The sequence below is a fragment of the Oncorhynchus mykiss genome, chromosome 10 (assembly GCF_057628025.1).
Source record: "Oncorhynchus mykiss isolate SJ-2025 chromosome 10, ASM5762802v1, whole genome shotgun sequence".
NCBI classification, from domain to species: domain Eukaryota; kingdom Metazoa; phylum Chordata; class Actinopteri; order Salmoniformes; family Salmonidae; genus Oncorhynchus; species Oncorhynchus mykiss.
The window spans coordinates 51072885-51093806 of NC_143031.1; the positions used below are offsets into that span (position 1 = coordinate 51072885).

Genomic DNA, 20922 nt, shown 5'->3' on the forward strand with positions numbered 1-20922 from the left:
TTTGAAATCCTGAAACCCATGGATAATGCAGTTATTAATGGTTTTACATGCGTGGTTTTTCAGATTTTTCACCCTTCGACACTGCCCTTCGTTAAGAGAATGGAAAGGTCTAAGGAAACCATTGCCCCTCTCCACAGCACTATCATCAGCCCATCCCAATTCTCTCACTATCCATTGCAGATCTGTAAGGTGGAAGAAATAATGCATTTTGCGAAGATCGAAGGGTAAGGGCCAAGGGGAAGGGCTTAGAGAGTGAATCGGGGCTGGCTGAGACTGTGCTTGTTTGGAGGGAACGTCTCGTCTGAAGTTGGCTTTGTAAATACAGCAGCGCCAGACTCGGCACAATGTCATTCACTTCAACAGAACCTGGAAGAAGCTGGAGCCTAATTTACAAAAAGCTATGTTTTGTTGTGAAATATATTTTGTTTTTATTGTGTTATTATCGTTTTTGGGCTCTCACATTATGTTTTTGCAAGTGTATTTCTTTTTTATGTTCAGTGTCAAAATCACACAAGATCAGGGCTAGTTTTAGCTCTTCAAAACAACTGGAATGGAGTCTGTTCTACTCTACATTCAAGTGGGATCAGTCCCGCCCTTCAGGGTGCTTTTCAACAAGGTTGTCAAAAAGCATTTGGCATATTATGTATGATTAAAATATTAGGGATGTAAAATATGCTACAATACTTCAAACATATGTAATGTATACTGTGTGTATATTTGTGAAAAGGAATATTCTTACATTTTTATTATTCTTACACCTTTCTCTGTGTGCATTTAAAATTCATTTTTCATTGCCTCTCATTACCTTTCAAATGACCAATATGCTATGTTGAACCATCTACCCAGGAACCAGGCCAGCATAGGGATAGCCAAAGTCACAGTGATAGGACAAATCAGACTAGTTCAGTGATAATAGATATATGTATTTTAGTGACAGGACAAATCAGAGAAGTGCAGCAAGTGGTTACTTATCTAACATCTCAGGCTATTCTTTCCTCAGCTGTTCATCACTCTTCCCTTCTCTTGCCCTTCACGTCTCTTTCGAGTTACGATTCCTAATTCCATCTACTTTTCTCTAATCATCATCTATCTGATTGTGACGATCACACTCTCCCTGGCCTTCATTCAGCTCGCATCCCTGACTCCCTTTTCTCACTCCCACCGTTTCCCTCCCACTCTCCTACCCTTTTCTAACTCACCTCTCTTTGTGCCTTATTACTCTCAATTCCTCTCTTCATCTCTCGCTCTCGCCCCCTCTTCCTCTCTTTCTCTGTCTGTGGGTGTGAGGGCACTGTATGCATTAGGAGGGCAGTGATAATTTGAGAGGCTGATAATGGACTCTAGTTTATCTCACATAACAGTGCTCAACAGCAGAACACAGGATTTGAGCTTTTTTCCTCCCTAGCAACCCTCCCTCTCTTCCTCCTTTTTTTTGTCACACCAAAACGTGTAACCTAAATAACCTGATGTTTTAGAGTCAGTGTGCTGATTCACTGCACCTTTTATAGTCTCAGATTTATGTAAGTAAGTTTTGGAAAGTCAAGGCTTTATTTGTTACTAGACTTTGCATTGTAGTTTATAATAATTACCTGAGTGACCTGTGAGAATCTGTGTAGTGCTGGAGTAACCTGGTAGAGTCTGCACCTATAGGTTGCCATTTGGGACCTAAATCAGCTGTCTCAAACTCCAGGCACAGGATCTACTGTATATCAGCCCCACAAGATGCTTTCTTGTGTTCCCCAGATTAATATCTAATTTTAGTTTGAGGTCTAAATGGATTCCCCTTTTTACCAGCCTCTCTCCCACTTGGCTGTTTACTAAACATGTTTAATTAATGCAATTTAAGATGAGTTAACGCACACTCACACACTCATACCTCAACTTATTTTACCTCTCACCGTTCTGTCACAGTACATGGGGATTGGGTATGTAAAATATGATCCAGAACTTTTTTCTTGATATACAGTATGGATGGACATGTTATTGATGTTACAATGGACCATTCACAAACCTTACCAGCTATATGTGTACTGAGTGATATAATATATTTCTTCTTTCACTTTTTGTTGATTCCATTTTTTTTCTCTCAAAACAATACCCCTTACCTACTTTCAGCATGTGACCTCACTGTAAATAATAAGAAATTAATATGTAGATTATTTGAAATTAATGAAACATTTAAGATAGGGTATGCAGTACCTACAGAGACCCTATTGTGAGAGACTGTCTGCATCCCAAATTGTACTGTTTTCCCTATATAGTGCACATGGGGTTCTGTTCCAAAGTAGTACACTACATAGGGAATATGGTGCCATTTGGGACCGACACTATGTTAGTTCCAGTTTTCAGATCATCATTCTTGAGAAAATTATATCGTATAAAATCTTATTTTTATTATTATTATTATCTTAACTTTTTGTTACTATTTTATTTGATTTAGATACTCAACAAAAAATGAAGTATTCAGCTAATAGATTATGCAATGATTTAAGTGCTCTTTTTGTTTTTGGAAACTGACATTGTTACTTAGCTGCTTTTGAATAAAAAAACGAATAACTGAAAGTAGACATTTTGAAATTGACTTCGTAAACAACATACACAAAAGAACGTGAATAAAAGTCGGACCAATTTACGTTTACAATGTTGCACTTCTAAAGTTTTGTAGTTGCTCAAGTGTTTTGTATAATTAGTTTTGACTGTAAAGATTTGACAGAAAACTGCTTATCCTCAAACATAAACAAGTGTTTGGGCCTGTTACATTTCTTAATTTATGTACGGAAAGTCAAATGTATTTTGATATTTGTCTGAGATTTGCCATAAAAGTACAATGAGATTTGTTTATGAATTACAAATGATCTACAGTGGGGTCCGGAATTATTGGATCTCTTAATAAAGATAAGTATCTTTGAATAAAGTATGCTCAATAAAGTATGCTCCAATTTTGTTTTTATGGATGAGGTATTTTCTGCATATGCATTGTTCTTTCGAAGGCCAAACACAATGCTTGTGTGGGTGGCCAAAGAGCTCTATTTTCGTGCCATATGACCATAGCACCGGTTCCAATCCAAGTACCAATGCCGTTTAGCAAACTCCAGGCAGTGCTATGGTCAGATGAAATGAGAATAGAGCTCACCAATGGTGGGTTTGGCCTTCGAAAGAACAGTGCAAATGCAGAAAATACCTTGACTCTACTGTAAAATATAGTGATGGATCTTTGACGTTATCAGACTATTTTCCTTCCACTGGTCCAGCGGCCCTTGTTAAGGTCAACGGCATCAGAAATTTACCAAGTACCAGGACAAAAACCTTGTTGCCTCTCCTAGGAAGCTGAAATTTATTTGCAAGTGGATCATCTAGCAAGACAATAACACCAAGCACACATCAACATCCACAAAGAAATGGTTAATTGGACACAAAATGTATATTTTTGCAATGGCCATCTCAGTCTCTGGACTTGAGAACCCAATTGAAAACCTGTAGTTTGAATTGAAGAGGGCAGTTCATAAGCGCAGACAAAGGATATCAAGGATCTGGAAAGATTTTGTATGGCGGAATGTGTTCACCAATCTCATTATATATCTATTTTTTTTAAAGGCTCAGTGTCATTAGACTTGCAAGGGGAGGGTGCTGGAGTATTGAAAGCATGGGATCCAATCATTTTGACCCCTTTCTTTTACATAACATTTTTTATTATACACTATAGCTCAGTATTTGTACTATTTATTTTATACAGTCTTTTTTGTGCATCTTTATCAAGGGATCCAATAATTCCGGACCCCAGAATATATATTGTAAAATAGCTCTTGTTTGTTTGAAGTATAGAGACTTGACCTTCTGAGTTCTGATTGGAAACTATATCTATAATTGTTAACTGCTTATATGATTATACAGTGCATTCGGAAAGTATTCAGACCACTTGACTTTTTCCACATTTTGTTACGTTACAGCCTTATTCTAAAATTGATTAAATTACTTTTTTTCTTCATCAATCTACACCCCATAATGACAAAGCGAAAACGGGTTTTTAGAAATTGTTGCAAATGTATTACAAATAAAAAACAGAAATACCTTATTTACATCTGTATTCAGACCCTTTGCTATGAAACTCGAAATTGAGCTCAGGTGCATCCTGTTTCCATTGGCCATCTTTGAGATGTTTCTACAACTTAATTGGTGTCCACCTGTGGTAAATTCAATTGATTGGACATGATTTGGAAAGGCACACACCTGTCTATATAAGGTCCCACAGTTGACAGTGCATGTCACAGCAAAAACCAAGCCATGATGTCGAAGAAATTGTCCGTAGGGCTCCAAGACAGCATTGTGTCGAGGCACAGATCTGGGGAAGGGTACCAAAACATTTCTGCAGCATTGAAGGACCCCAAGAATACAGTGGCCTCCATCATTCTTAAATGGAAGAAGTTTGGAACCACCAACTTTTCCTAGAGCTGGCCGCCCGCCCAAACTGAGCAATCAGGGGAGGAGGGCCTTGGTCAGGGAGGTGACCAAGAACCCGATGGTCACTCTGACAGAGCTCCAGAGTTCCTCTGTGGAGATGGGAGAGCCTTCCAGAAGGACAACCATCTCTGCAGCACTCCACCAATCAGGCCTTCATGGTAGCATGGCCAGACGGAAGCCACTTCTCAGTAAAAGGCACATGACAGCCCACTTGGAGTTTGTTAAAAGGCACCTAAAGGACTCTCAGACCATGAAAAACAAAATTATCTGGTCTGAAGAAACCTGGATTGAACTCTTTGGCCTGAATGCCAAGTGTCATGTCTGGAGGAAACCTAGCACCATCCCTAAGGTGAAGCATGGTGGTGGCAGCATCATGCTGTGGGGATGTTTTTCATCGGCAGGGACTGGGAGACTAGTCAGGATCGAGGGAAAGATGAACGGAGCAAAGCTTGTAGCGTCATACCCAAGAAGACTCTGTAATTGCTGCCAAATGTGCTTCAACCAAATTCCGAGTAAAGGGAATACTTATGTAAATATGATTTCCATATAAAAAAACTGTTTTTGCTTTGTAGTTATGGGGTATTGTGTATAGATTGATGAGGGGGGAAAGAACTATTTAATCCATTTTAGAATAAGGCTGTAACGTAACAAAATGTAGAAAAAGTTTAGAGGTCTGAATACTTTCCGAAAGCACTGTATTTTGACACAGGCAAATCTTAAAGTCAATGGTTATTGTGCAATGTTGATGCTGATCTTAAAATCAATGTTGATGAGTTAGTGTTGACTGTAGTTGTTTCTGGTGAGTGTTCATTACATTTAAATTGTTATTGGTTAATGTTTATCCTGACATGTATGTAAATGTTGCCTGCTATTCTTTTGCCTTGGTGTTAAAAAAACATCCAACCACCCTCCCCTTTAATAAGTAGTCATATCTTAAAGGGGAGAAGTGACAACTCAGACCAGCCAGCTACACCATGGTGCTTTCTTGGAACCTCGAGGAGCAAGTGCCTGACACTATTCTATCTGCGCCATATTTACAAATAAAATGCAACAAGTAAGATTTTGTGAAAAAAATCTTTTTGCAGATGTTGGTTGAAGCCGTATGTATATATAAATGATCTCACTGAAAATATTTGTGGCTGTCTATTCATTGTATAATTAATTGGTGGACACTCTCTCTTTGTAACCCCTATAGCAAGCTGCTTTTTCCTACTCACTGTACTTTTCACCTTTTCACCAGACACCCAACCCCTTCACATCCTTAATCTAGAGTACACTACATTCTTCTCTAGTTATTGGCACAATGTTATACACACATAATGTAGTTATAATGGTGCTAGATTCATTTAGATTCTACAGGCTCTTGTTGGAAATCCATGCAGAATGTGTTCTCAGATCTAAACCTCAGCGGACCTGGGTTCAAATACGATTTGAAATGTTTCGATCTTTCAAATACTTTGAGCGTTTGCTTTAGCCTGCCTGGAATGCAGACTAAAGATGGTTTTACACTTTTGGGACACTATAATTCTATTGATTCCATTTTGTCAGGCAAGCTCAATCAAACACAGCTAAAGTATTTTAAATGATTTCCAATAGTATTTGAAACCAGGTCTGCACTGCATTGACCTTGGGTTTGGGTTAATCATCAGATCAGGATGTGGAGAGAAGATATTTAATTCCTCAGCCAGACTCAAACCCAAAGCCAAAGTAACACCCCAAATAGGACTATATGAAACGTTGATCAGCACATATCAATCTCTGACCGTCTTCAACCTTTATAAAACTATTTAATATATCTTTAATATTACAGGAAGCACCTGTGTGGGGTCCTCCTAGTGCCATTCACTCAGTAGGAAGAGCCTGCAAGTATAATGCTCTATCATTTGTTGTAAACATATGAGCCTTTATAATGTCTTATAAGGCTTATAATATGTCATATACACTACCGTTCAAAAGTTTGGGGTCACTTAGAAATGTATTTGTTTTTGAAAGAAAAGCACGTTTTTTTTCCAGTAAAATAACATCAAATTGACCCGAAATACAGTGTAGACATTGCTAATGTTGTAAATGACTATTGTAGCTGGAAATGGCAGATTTTTTGATGGAATATCTACATAGGCGAACAGAGGCCCATTATCAGCAACCATCAGGTTAATTGATCATTAGAAAACACTTTTCCAATTATGTTAGCACACCTGAAAACTGTTGTCCTGATTAAAGAAGCAATAAAACGGGCCTTCTTTAGACTAGTTGAGTATCTGGAGCATCAGCATTTGTTGGTTCGATTACAGGCTCAAATTGCCAGAAACAAATAACTTTCTTCTGAAACTCGTCAGTCTGTTCTTGTTCTGAGAAATGAAGGCTATTCCATTTGAGAAATTGCCAAGAAACTGAAGATCTCGTACAATGCTGTGTACTCCATCACAGAACAGCGCAAACTGGCTCTAACCAGAATAGAAAGAGGAGTGGGAGGCCCCGGTGCACAACTGAGTAAGAGGACAAGTACATTAGAGTGTCTAGTTTGAGAAACAGAAGCCTCACAAGTTCTCAACTGGCAGCTTCATTAAATAGTACCTGTAAAACACCAATCTCAACGGTGAAGAGGCGACTCCGGGATGCTGGCCTTCTGTTTCTCAAATAAAATTGTATTTGTCACATAGGCTGAATACAACAGGTGTAGTAGACCTTAATGTGAAATGCTTACTTAAAAGCCCTTAAGCAAAAATGCAGCTCAAGAAAGAGTTACTAAAATATTTACTAAATACACTAAAGAAAAAAAATCCAATCAATCAAAAAGTGACAATTCATTTACATAACAATAACAAGGCTTTATATACAGGGGGTACCGGTACCGAGTGAATGTGCGGGGGTATAGGATAGTCCAGGGGGGGGGTAAATAGTCCAGGTGGCCATTTGATTATTTTAGTTGTTCAGGAGTCTTATTGCTTGGGGGTAGAAGTTGTTAAGGAGACTTTTGGTCCTAGACTTGGCACTCGGCCTTCCTCTCACACCGCCTAGTATATAGGTCCTGGATGTCAGGAAGCTTGGCCCCAGGGATGTACTGGGCCATAAGAGACAGTAGCAGCAACATTATGTACAAGATGAGGTACAAACAATGCGAAAAAACAAACAAAATAGCACAGTTGATTATGAGCCTGTAAAACGGCAGACTTCCTCTCCGGCACTATATGTGGAGGGCTCTCAGGCCCCTGCCCCCCCCCAGTCTCAGACAGACAAATTGACAGGGGCGTCAGAAGAGAATTGGCTCTAGAGGAATGTGACCTGCTCGTGCAGGATAGACACGCATCACTACTAAGCACACATGCCGCCCATATGTTCTCCCCAGCGGGAGAGAAGAGGACAGGGCCAGAGCGCTATCTCCAGAGCGCACGCGAGGACACAGCACAGGGAAGATGGGTTCACTAGCCGGGGCAGTGTATCTGCCTTTCTTCAAGTTCATTTTGAGGGATTGGGTTAGGGCTGTTACGGGGAAAGTGTTTCAGTTTACACATTCCAGACCTGCATTGTGTGTTGAATTTATGGAATTATCACAATAAGGAACCAACGGTAATGTTGTTCTAATAGAATGCTGTATTTGAATTGATCAGTTCTTGTCAGGGGTGTTTCTAGGATTTGAAGACATTGGTAGCTTAGCCCAAAGGGGGGTTCACAAAATAATAAGGGATTTCAACAGCTAAATGCATGAATTTGGTGTACTTTGAGGTAACTTGCACCTTCCCACCTGCCACAGCAGACACTTCCAGTACTCAATTACAGTAACTACTGTGGGTCTCTCTACTCTGGAACACGTAAAACAACAGCCAGGGGCACCACATAACCTGATGGGGGGGGGGGGGGGGGGGGGGGTCTTGGGCTCCTTCCCCAGAATTTCTTGGGCATCTAAAGAGAATTTCCTGCATTTTCACACAATCCAACATGCCGTCTCTATTTAGAACACAATGTAAGCAAAAATGCCTGTGAGGGTCATCAAGTTAGGTAAGAGATCAATATTAAATATGTTTAAGTGATTAACAAGACTGAACTAGAACAAAGGTAATTCAATAACAAATGTGTTGCAGCTTTAACCAATAGTCTAACAACTTGAACAACTTGAAAAAATACACAGTCTTTTGATTATCTTTATTAAGCCAGCCCAAGCCGCCTGCACACCCGACCCCCCACCATTCTAGTCAATAACTCAACTCTCTCCCAACACAATTTCCTTCCCAGTTCCCACCTGTCATACAGCTCAAATAGTGTGCAAAGCTGTCATCAAAGCAAAGGGTGGCTACTTTGAAGAATCTCAAATATAAAATATATTTTGATATGTTTGACACTTTTTTGGTGACTACATGATTCTATATGTGTTATTTCATAGTTTGATGTCTTCACTATTATTCTACAATGTAGAAAACAGTCTAAATAAAAACAGGAGACAGGAGACAAAGGGCTGTGAGACATGAAAGTGGGATGAATACGGGGCAACAGAAGATGAACAGCAGAGGGGCTAATGATCTTGGAGATGGAGAAAGGGCCCGATAAAGTGGGGGGAAAGTTTGCAGGACTCCACCCGGAAGGGCAGCCATACCGTCTGCACGAGACGATACCGGGGAACCGGGGTCCGGTGGCGGTCCACTTGTCATCGATGCCTGGAGGTGGTCTTGAGAAGAGCCGACTCTTCCAGGTACGGCGACAGCGGCGGACAAACATCTGGGCCGAGGGTATGCCGACCTCTTGCTCTGGGAAGAGCGGGGGCTGATACCCCAGGGAACACTCGAAAGGTGAGAGCCCAGTGGCAGGGGGGTGGGTGGGGGTGTTACGGACGTATTCAATGGGAGTGGTATTGTGAGTGACCCGGCCTATAGAGCGCCCGCCCAGGACTCTAACGTCCAAGGGAATGGAAAGGGGCTGAGTGGGGATGCCCAGCTCGGATGCCAGGGTAGCGTCCAAAAAAACCTCTCATCTGCCCCAGAGACGATGAGTACACTGGGGTAGGCTGGGAGATTACGGGGGTGACCCGCTGCCCAGTGGGGAGGTTCGTAAACGGGTCAGAGTCAGGTATGTACAGAATGTCAGGCAGGCTCGGGGTCAGGGCAGGCAGAATGGTCAGAACAGGGGAAACTAGGGAACAGAACTTGAGCAAGCAGGGAGATGGGAACACGCTGGTAAGACAAGACAAACTGGCAACAGACAAACAGAGAACACAGGTATAAATACACTGGGAATAATGAGGAAGATGGGTGACAACTGGAGGGGGGTGGAGACAAGCACAAAGACAGGTGAAACAGATCAGGGTGTGACACATTGGCCTAAGAGTACTGTAGAGCTATTTTTACTTGCACACAATATAGCTGGGTCATCCTGTTCTTAGGGGTCCACCACCCTGCAGTGCCCCAACCCAACACACCCCACTCAGCTTTAGGATCTTAGTGAAACATTCATTAATAGTTTCAGGTGTGTTAGGTCAAGGCCAGAGTGACAACCCACAGTACGTCAGACCCCCGGGGCCAGGTCAGAGCAACCCAGCAGCGAGGGATTGCCTAAAAGGTTATCTCCCCTGACTTGGGAAGGTTTTCAATACAGACACCTTTAGTCGTACTGTATTCCCTACAAGGCATCCAGACCTTATGAAAGTTGCCCAGTATACCATTAATCTTGTAATAAATCAAATCTAGTGATACATAACTTGACATTGTGGAAGGATAACCAACCTTCCAATTAAGGGCAATGCATTTCTTAGCCACTATAAATGATTGGTTACACAGTTTCTTCAGATAACTGTCTCTAGTATCAACATTTCAAGCAAACAAACAAAAACAGGGAGAAGGGATAATCTGTAGACATGCTGAGATAAAAGTACATACTCTTTCAGCCAGCCTTCAGCCAGCCTTCACAAGACCATAACATCTGCAAATATGTCCCCTTTTGTGTTTTACACCTCCTGCAGAGGAATTACATTTCTGAGTGCATGTACACTGTTATTCAGTTTCACTGGCATATAGTACATTCTATGGATGGTCTTAAACTGCAGTAATTTATGTCTGAGATTATATGAACATGACTGGTCATTCAAACATACCTATATCCATTCATCATCATCAATAGCTTCTACCAGATCTTCCTCACATTTTTGTTTTGCATGTTTTGTGTCATTGGGAAAAGCCTTGATCCAGTTGGGAAATCAACTTTGGAGGTATGTCAGACTGCCTTAAAATAGCATCTGGCTTGTCCCGTGTTTGCTACACAGAGAGATTAAAGTGTTGTATCTGTAAAGATTCACCTCAACTCCATCACAGACTAGCCTTCCCTGGCTGCTTGACCCTGCTGAGACCCCTGTCACCATGTGATGCTCCTAAGAGGAGGCATGATAAAGAATTACCTTGGTGTACATTTATACATGATATTAACCAAGAGTAGAATCAATGGTTCAATAATTGAAATGACCATTATTCCCAGATCCCAGACTCTAACTTTAAGCTTAAGCTGCTGTCCTGTAGCTACTGTAGGTCTACCCATCAATTCAAGATGGAACCTTGTATCATTCACTGATATTGTTAATATACTGTCAAATTCACCTGAGCTCCGTAGACCGGTCTTCCCTGGCGGTCTGACCCCACTGGGACCCCTGTCACCATCTGATCCTGCTAAGAAATGATGAGCATAGTGTTGTGTACTGACTGCACTAGAGGGTTGCATTCCCTGCTGCATTTTCATTCAGCGGGCAGGAGCGGGTGGTGAGACAGACGACCTGAAAATATTGATGAAAATATTTTTGTTGTTCCACAGATTATTTGGAAACGGTCCTCTTTCTGCTCTGTATGCGTTAGTCTACCTATTGTATTAAAAGCACATATTCCTTTTCACATTATTCACAGACTCAGAATTCGCTGCTTCAAATTCAGCAGCCTACCTCGTCTAGTTGGGCGTGAGAGTTCAAGTGCACCTAGTATGTGGGGTCTCATTGAAACAGAGTACGCTGCCTACATGGGCGGATAAACACATGGCAGTTAACTTAAATATGAAATTAACTTAAATATGATTAGACTGTAGTTTACTAGTGTCTGTAAATAAATATTGATAATAGAAAGAAGAGGAGGGCGCACAACCAACGTGAGTCGAAGTGCAATTTAAAAATATAATCATAATTGAAAAGGCACAACTATGTACATAGGTTAGGCTACTATGGTATGCAAGTGTTGCCCCTTTTCATTTTCAATAAGTATTGATTACCCTTTTATTTGTCTCTGCCTACAAATCGTCCTCCTAAAAGTTAGGCTACATCCTATAGGCCTATGCAAAACGTTGCAAGTGTCACTGTCATAATTATTGCTGCTCAGTAGCCATACTTGCTAAATAACATACACCTAAAATAACACTGCGGTTTAGTTTGGGACCAGTTCTTGAAGTAGTGGGTGGGAGTCTGACAGAAAGCGGAGTGTGGTATGAAAAGCTGCAGGTGTGGGCAGGAGAGGTATGAAGAAATCAGTCCCTCGCAGACCTCTACTGTGCAACATAACAGTGAAGCCTGTAACATTAGAGCTGTTTATTACCGTGTCAGTGTAAAAATGTGGGATTTAGCTAGGAAAACTGTCATATCAGTAACGTTACATGCCATACTGACTAATAAAAACTTCTGAATATCGGTCTTTAATCTTTTGTCCAATGGTTTCATCTTTTGATTCAGGTCTAGTGTGGTTGAGGCAAATAGAATAGCTAACGTTAGCCAAATTTTGTCCAGTACCCAAACATCCTCTCTCTCTCTCTATCACATACACTGTGCAGTAATTAGAATCCATAGAGCAGCTTTAGGTGATACAGTCTACTGTGTGCTCAACCCTGCTCTCTTTAGTTATGGATCCATAACAAATTACTATGGGAATAAATATCACAGATTTACAGAAATATTGGAACAAAGTTGTCTAAAGAAGGCAAACAATTTAGAATCATCCAATCCTGTAGGCTACTCCCGACCGTCACATTGTACAGTGCCATATTTTCCATTCCCTCATAACGGAAACCCTAAGGGTTTCATGTAAAAAAAAATCGGAATAGAAACATCATAATATTAATCAAATTAATGAAGTTAAATTTCTTAAAAATCAATCCCATATACTATGTTATTACAAAAAATGTTTTAAATTCTCTGGTAATGCCAATATGGAAAACTATCAAATGCTTCTCAAAGATGCCCTCCGGTTGGTCAAACTAGCACTAACTTGCATTAACAGAAAAAATGTAATTAGATAACGTGCTACAGAATGCTGCAGCAAGGTGTGCTGCAGTATGACGCAACTTTTAAAGAAACAAACACTGTAGCACTTTGTTACATCTGCTGATGTAAAAAGGACTTTAAAAATACATTTTGCTGATTGATCGTTGGAGGTTCCGGACTGTGGCCCGTCGTTGGAGGTTTCGGTCTGTGAACTGTCGCCGGACGCTCTGGACTGGGTACTGTCGCCAGACGCTCTGGACTGGGTACTGTCGCCGGACGCTCTGGACTGGGTACTGTTGCTGGACACTCTGGACTGGGTACTGTCGCTGGACGCTCTGGACTGGGTACTGTCGCTGGACGCTCTGGACTGGTTACTGTCGCCGGACGCTCTGGACTGCCGAGGCGCACTGTAGGCCTGGTGCGTGGTGCCGGCACTGGTGGTATCGGGATGGGGACACACACCTCAGGGCGAGTGCGAGGAGCAGGAAAAGGGCGTACTGGACTGCCGAGGTGCACTATAGGCCTGGTGCATGGTGCCAGCACTGGTGGTACCGGGCTGGCAACACACACCTCAGGGTGAGTGCGAGGAGCAGGAACAGGGCATACTGGAACCTGGAGGCGCACTGGAAGCCTGTGGCCGGAACTGGTGGTACCGGGCTGGAGGCACGCACCTCAGGGAGAGTGCGAGGAGCAGGAACAGGGCGTACTGGAACCTGGAGGCGCACTGGAAGCCTGGTGCCTGGTGTTGGCACTGGTGACACGCACCTCAGGGCGAGTGTGGGGAGGAGGTACAGGATACACTGGACCGTGGAGAAGCATTGGAGATCCAGAACATAGAGCTGGCTCAATACGTCCTGGCTGGATGCCCATTCTAGCCCGGAAAATGCGAGGAACTGGAATAGAGTGCACAGGGCTAGAATAGCGCACTGGAGACACCATGCGCATTTCTGCATAACACGGTGCCTGACCAGTTATACGCTCCCCATGGTAAGCACGAGGAGTTGGATCAGGTCTCCTACCTGACTCAGCCAATCTCCTCATGTGCCCCCCCAAATATTTTTATTGGGGCTGCCTCTCGGGCTTCCGTGCTAGCCGTGTACCCTCATATCGTCGCAGATCCTCTTAATATCGTCACACACACTCCGGTATTTCTCTTGGTTTTGGGGGTGAACAGTGAAATATACCTGCTGGAGTGTGTGCTACAGGTGGGTGCTGCCATGGTGACCAGTGAGCTGAGATAAGGTGGGGCTTTACCTAGCAGAGACTTGTAGATGACCTGGAGCCAGTGGGTTTGGCGACGAAAGTGAAGCCAGGGCCAGCCAACGAGAGTGTACAGGTCGCAGTGGTGGGTAGTATATGGGCTTTGGTGACAAAACAGATGGCACTGTGATAGACTGCATCCAATGTGTTGAGTAGAGTGTTGGAGGCTATTTTGTGAATGACATCGTCAAAGTCGAGGATCGGTAGGATGGTCAGTTTTAAGAGGGTATGTTTGGCAGCATGAGTGAAGGATGCTTTGTTGTGAAATAGGAAGCCGATTCTAGATTTAATTTTGGATTGGAGATGCTTAATGTGAGTCTGGAAGGAGAGTTTACAGTCTAACCAGACACCTAGGTATTTGTAGTTGTCCACATATTCTATGTCAGAACCATCCAGAGTAGTGATGCTGGACAGGTGGACAGGAGCGGGCAGCAATCGGTTGAATAGCATGCATTTAGTTTTACTTGCATTTAAGAGCAGTTGGAGGCCACGGAAGGAGAGTTGCATGGCATTGAAGCTCGTCTGGAGGTTTTTAACACAGTGTCCAATGAAGGGCCAGAGGTCCGGACAACAGGCTCTCCGATTTGACACACTGAACTCTATCAGAGAAGTAGTTGGTGAACCAGGCGAGGCAATCATTTGAGAAACCAAGGCTGTTGAGTCTGCCGATAAGAATGTGGTGATTGACAGAGTCGAAAGCCTTGGCCAGGTCGATGAATACGGCTGCACAGTAATGTCTCTTATCAATGGCGGTTATGATATCGTTTAGGACCTTGAGTGTGCCTGAGGTGCACCCATGAACAGCTCTGAAACCAGATTGCATAGCGGAGAAGGTACGGTGGGATTCGAAATGGTTGGTAATCTGTTTGTTAACTTGGCTTTCGAAAACCTTAGAAAGGCAGGGTAGGATAGATATAGGTCTGTAGCAGTTTGGGTCTAGAGTGTCTCCCCCTTTGAAGAGGGGGATGACCTCGACAGCTTTCCAATCTTTGGGAATCTCAGACGATACGAAAAAGAGTTTGAACAGTCTGGCAGATAATTTTAGAAAGAGAGGGTCAAGATTAGCTAGCCCGGCTGATTTGTAGGGGTCCAGATTTTGCAGCTCTTTCAGAACACCAGCTACAGTATGTTTGTTTATTCCATGTGTAACTCTGTGTTGTTGTATGTGTCAAACTGCTTTGCTTTATCTTGGCCAGGTCACAGTTGTAAATAAGAACTTGTTCTTAGCTAGCCTACCTGGTTAAATAAAGGTGAAATAAAAATAAATAAATAAAAATAGCCCTTACACAGCCTGGAGGTGTGTTGGGTCATTGTCCTGTTGAAAAACAAATGATAGTCCCACTAAGTGCAAACCAGATGGGATGGCATATCGCTGAACAGTTGATGTTGAGATGTGTCTGTTACTTGACCTCTGTGAAGCATTTATTTGGGCTGCAATTTCTGGGTGGTAACTCTAATGAACTTATGCTATGCAGCAGAGGTAACTCTAGGTCTTCCATTCCTGTGGCGGTCCTCATGAGAGCTAGTTTCATCATAGTGCTTGATCGTTTTTTTGACAGAACTTGAAGAAACTTTCAAAGTTCTTCAAATGTTCATTATTGACTGACCTTCATGTCTTAAAGTAATGATGGACTGTTGTTTCTCTTTGCTTATTTGAGCGGTTTTTGCCATAATATGGACTTGGTATTTTACCAAATAGTGCTGTCTTCTGTATACCCCCCTACCTTATCACAACACAAATGTTTGGCTCAAACGCATTTAGAAGGAAAGAAATTACACACTTTTATGAAGGCACACCTGTTAATTGAAATGCATTCCAGGTGACTACCTCATGAAGCTGGTTGAGAGAATGCCAAGAGTGTGCAAAGCTGTCTTCAAGGCAAAGGGTGGCTATTTGAAGAATCTCAAATATCAAATATATTTGGATTTGTTTAACACTTTTTTGGTTACTATATGATTCCATTTCATAGTTTTGATGTCTTCACAATTATTTTACAATGTAGAAAGTAGTACAAATAAAGAAAAACCCTGAGTAGGTGTTCTAAAACTTTTGACCAGTGGTGTAAATTAAGTTTGATTTGATTGATGATATTACAGCTATAGAATATTTAATAAACCGTAATTTACACGAGGACAAGTACAGATTTTCCATAAACTTTTAATCGATAACTTTGGATTTTATCACTTGACATAACAATCATATAGTGGGAAGGAACCCATAAATCAAGACTGTGTGAATGCATGTACCCCTCCAAATAAATAAATACTGTGCCTTTGAAGATTTGTCTCTGGTCATGAAACTACAATACAGTCTGGATATCTAAACAAAGTCAATTCTGAATGTCAATACATTTTTTTTATTAATTCTCATCAATGACAAGATTCTAGAACTGAAATATCACTCATAGAAGTCTGGTATCCGGGGTATTCTGGTTAATGATTATATCATTGATTAAGTGGCTTTTTCCTTGTAGAATGTTGACAGCTGTATAGAACACATTGTACTGCTAAGATGCTCAACCTTGACTTAATAGCTACACTCACTGACACAGGATCAACTTTATCCCTCATTATAGCTGCACTTACCCACATGGCCAGATTTATAGTGGTCTTCTCCCCCTGTAATGCTCATATGCTTATCCTTGAACATTTCCGTAAGGTCTGAAATAGACAACAAAGTCGACATAATATACAAACAATGATCTAGGCAAAGTAATACAAAAGTATTGTTTTATCTACTGCTCCGATAACTAGCTAGCTAAAGTCTCGTCAGAGTCTAGCTAAAACCGAGAAAGAGGACAGAAGACGTTCAACAGCTTATTCAATTCATTTCAATATAACACATGGATTCATCACGGATTGGGGCACAGGTCTGCTCGCGCTGGTGAATGTAGTTGACAGTGTTAGCTAGAGATAATGTGCAGGAGCATCCTACAGGAATTTGTAGTCTTGCTGAGGTGTTCTCTGTTGCTAATTAGTATTTCAATTTTTTTTGTGTAAATTGAGGCAATTATATTGATAAAACTCACATTGTCCGAGAGGGAATTACACAGTTAACAAAACGTATTGTCAAGGTAAGCCTACACCAAACACATACTTAATTTCAAGTGTTTTTAAAATTCATGATAAGAAAAATGAATCGTGGAAAAGCTATTGGAATCATTTCCATGTTTTACATACAATACAGTTTTTTGTCAAATAAAATCTAATTGTATTTGTCACATACACATGGTTAGCAGATGTTAATGCGAGTGAGGCCAAATACTTGTGCTCCTAGTTCCGACCGTGCAGTAATATCTAACAAGTAATCTAACAATTTCACAACAACTATCTTATACACACAAGTGTAAAAAAATGAATAAGAAAATGTACATATAAATATATGGATGAGCGATGGCCGTGCGGCATAGGTAAGATGCAGTAGATGCAATAGAGTACAGTATATACATATGAGATGAGGAATGTAGGGTATGTAAACATCATATAAAGTGCCATTGTTTAAAGTGACTAGTGATACATTTATTACATCCAATTTTTTATTATTAAAGTGGCTAGAGATTGAGTCAGTATGTTGGCAGCAGCCACTCAATGTTAGTGATGGCTGTTTAACAGTCTGATGGCCTTGAGATAGAAGCTGTTTTTCAGTCCCTTGTTCCCAGCTTTAATGCATCTGTGCATTAAATGATAGTCCCACTAAGTGCAAACCAGATGGGATGGCATATCGCTGAACAGTTGATGTTGAGATGTGTCTGTTACTTGACCTCTGTGAAGCATTTATTTGGGCTGCAATTTCTGGGTGGTAACTCTAATGAACTTATGCTATGCAGCAGAGGTAACTCTAGGTCTTCCATTCCTGTGGCGGTCCTCATGAGAGCTAGTTTCATCATAGTGCTTGATCGTTTTTTTGACAGAACTTGAAGAAACTTTCAAAGTTCTTCAAATGTTCATTATTGACTGACCTTCATGTCTTAAAGTAATGATGGACTGTTGTTTCTCTTTGCTTATTTGAGCGGTTTTTGCCATAATATGGACTTGGTATTTTACCAAATAGTGCTGTCTTCTGTATACCCCCCTACCTTATCACAACACAAATGTTTGGCTCAAACGCATTTAGAAGGAAAGAAATTACACACTTTTATGAAGGCACACCTGTTAATTGAAATGCATTCCAGGTGACTACCTCATGAAGCTGGTTGAGAGAATGCCAAGAGTGTGCAAAGCTGTCTTCAAGGCAAAGGGTGGCTATTTGAAGAATCTCAAATATCAAATATATTTGGATTTGTTTAACACTTTTTTGGTTACTATATGATTCCATTTCATAGTTTTGATGTCTTCACAATTATTTTACAATGTAGAAAGTAGTACAAATAAAGAAAAACCCTGAGTAGGTGTTCTAAAACTTTTGACCAGTGGTGTAAATTAAGTTTGATTTGATTGATGATATTACAGCTATAGAATATTTAATAAACCGTAATTTACACGAGGACAAGTACAGATTTTCCATAAACTTTTAATCGATAACTTTGGATTTTATCACTTGACATAACAATCATATAGTGGGAAGGAACCCATAAATCAAGACTGTGTGAATGCATGTACCCCTCCAAATAAATAAATACTGTGCCTTTGAAGATTTGTCTCTGGTCATGAAACTACAATACAGTCTGGATATCTAAACAAAGTCAATTCTGAATGTCAATACATTTTTTTTATTAATTCTCATCAATGACAAGATTCTAGAACTGAAATATCACTCATAGAAGTCTGGTATCCGGGGTATTCTGGTTAATGATTATATCATTGATTAAGTGGCTTTTTCCTTGTAGAATGTTGACAGCTGTATAGAACACATTGTACTGCTAAGATGCTCAACCTTGACTTAATAGCTACACTCACTGACACAGGATCAACTTTATCCCTCATTATAGCTGCACTTACCCACATGGCCAGATTTATAGTGGTCTTCTCCCCCTGTAATGCTCATATGCTTATCCTTGAACATTTCCGTAAGGTCTGAAATAGACAACAAAGTCGACATAATATACAAACAATGATCTAGGCAAAGTAATACAAAAGTATTGTTTTATCTACTGCTCCGATAACTAGCTAGCTAAAGTCTCGTCAGAGTCTAGCTAAAACCGAGAAAGAGGACAGAAGACGTTCAACAGCTTATTCAATTCATTTCAATATAACACATGGATTCATCACGGATTGGGGCACAGGTCTGCTCGCGCTGGTGAATGTAGTTGACAGTGTTAGCTAGAGATAATGTGCAGGAGCATCCTACAGGAATTTGTAGTCTTGCTGAGGTGTTCTCTGTTGCTAATTAGTATTTCAATTTTTTTTGTGTAAATTGAGGCAATTATATTGATAAAACTCACATTGTCCGAGAGGGAATTACACAGTTAACAAAACGTATTGTCAAGGTAAGCCTACACCAAACACATACTTAATTTCAAGTGTTTTTAAAATTCATGATAAGAAAAATGAATCGTGGAAAAGCTATTGGAATCATTTCCATGTTTTACATACAATACAGTTTTTTGTCAAATAAAATCTAATTGTATTTGTCACATACACATGGTTAGCAGATGTTAATGCGAGTGAGGCCAAATACTTGTGCTCCTAGTTCCGACCGTGCAGTAATATCTAACAAGTAATCTAACAATTTCACAACAACTATCTTATACACACAAGTGTAAAAAAATGAATAAGAAAATGTACATATAAATATATGGATGAGCGATGGCCGTGCGGCATAGGTAAGATGCAGTAGATGCAATAGAGTACAGTATATACATATGAGATGAGGAATGTAGGGTATGTAAACATCATATAAAGTGCCATTGTTTAAAGTGACTAGTGATACATTTATTACATCCAATTTTTTATTATTAAAGTGGCTAGAGATTGAGTCAGTATGTTGGCAGCAGCCACTCAATGTTAGTGATGGCTGTTTAACAGTCTGATGGCCTTGAGATAGAAGCTGTTTTTCAGTCCCTTGTTCCCAGCTTTAATGCATCTGTGCTGACCTCGCCTTCTGGATGATAACGGGGTGAACAGGCAGTGGAGTGGGTGGTTGTTGACCTTGATGATCTTTCTGGCCTTCCTGTGACATTGGGTGGTGTAGGTGTCCTCTGGAGGGCAGGTAGTTTGCCCCCGGTGGTGCGTTGTGCAGACTTCACTACCCTCTGGAGAGCCTTACGGTTTTGGGCGGAGCAGTTGCCGTACCAGGCGGTGATACTGCCCGACAACATGCTCTTGATTGTGCATCTGTAAAAGTTTGTGAGTGTTTTAGGTGACAAGCCAAATTTCTTCAGCCTCCTGAGGTTGAAGCGGGACTGTTGCGCCTTCTTCACCAAGCTGTCTGTGTGGGTGGACCATTTCAGTCTGTCCGTCATGTGTACGCTGAGGAACTTAAATCTTTCCACCTTCTCCACTACTGTCCTGTCAATGTGGATAGGGTGGTGCTCCCTCTGCTGTTTCCTGAAGTCCACGGTCATCTCCTTTGTTATGTTGATGTTGTGTGAGGTTATTTTCCGGACACCACACTCCGAGGGCCCTCACCTCCTCCCTGTAGGCCGTCTCGTCGTTGTTGGTAATCAATCCTACCGCTGTAGTGTCGTCTGCAAACTTGATGATTGAGTTGGAGGCGTGCGTGGCCCCGCAGTCATGGGTGAACAGGGAGTGCATGAGAGAGCTGTGAAGGCACCCTTGTGGGGCCCCAGTGTTGAGGATCAGCGGGGTGGAGAAGTTGTTTCCTACCCTCACCATCTGTGGGTGGCCCGTCAGAAAATCCAGGACCCATTTGCACAAGGCGGGGTCGAGACCCAGGGTCTCGAGCTTAATGACGAGTTTGGAGGGTACTATGGTGTTAAATGCTGAGCTGTAATCGATGAACAGCATTCTTTCATAGGTATTCCTCTTGTCCAGATGGGTTAGGGCAGTGTGCAGTGTGATTGCGATTGCAACGTCTGTGGACCTATTGGGGC

At 41.4% G+C, this 20922-nt stretch overlaps 1 protein-coding gene and 1 long non-coding RNA gene across 3 annotated transcripts in view; one reads left to right on the forward strand and one right to left on the reverse strand.

Moving 5' to 3' along the window:
• Window positions 1-5588, forward strand: part of LOC110534227 (forkhead box protein O1-A) — an 88970-nt gene extending 83382 nt beyond the window's left edge. Inside the window, exon 4 of the mRNA XM_021618954.3 lies at window positions 64-5588. The gene's annotated coding sequence lies outside the window, so the exon portion shown is untranslated. The remainder of the gene's footprint in view (window positions 1-63) is intronic.
• The window catches only part of LOC110534228 (uncharacterized), a 32411-nt gene that overhangs the window by 7030 nt on the left and 4459 nt on the right, over window positions 1-20922 (reverse strand). Inside the window, exon 2 of one of the 2 annotated variants that reach the window (XR_016483786.1) lies at window positions 18869-18943. This is a non-coding gene — a long non-coding RNA (uncharacterized LOC110534228). Of the gene's footprint in view, window positions 1-16516; window positions 16592-18868; window positions 18944-20922 lie in introns of both variants that reach the window. The other variant, XR_002475100.3, reaches the window with a different exon arrangement.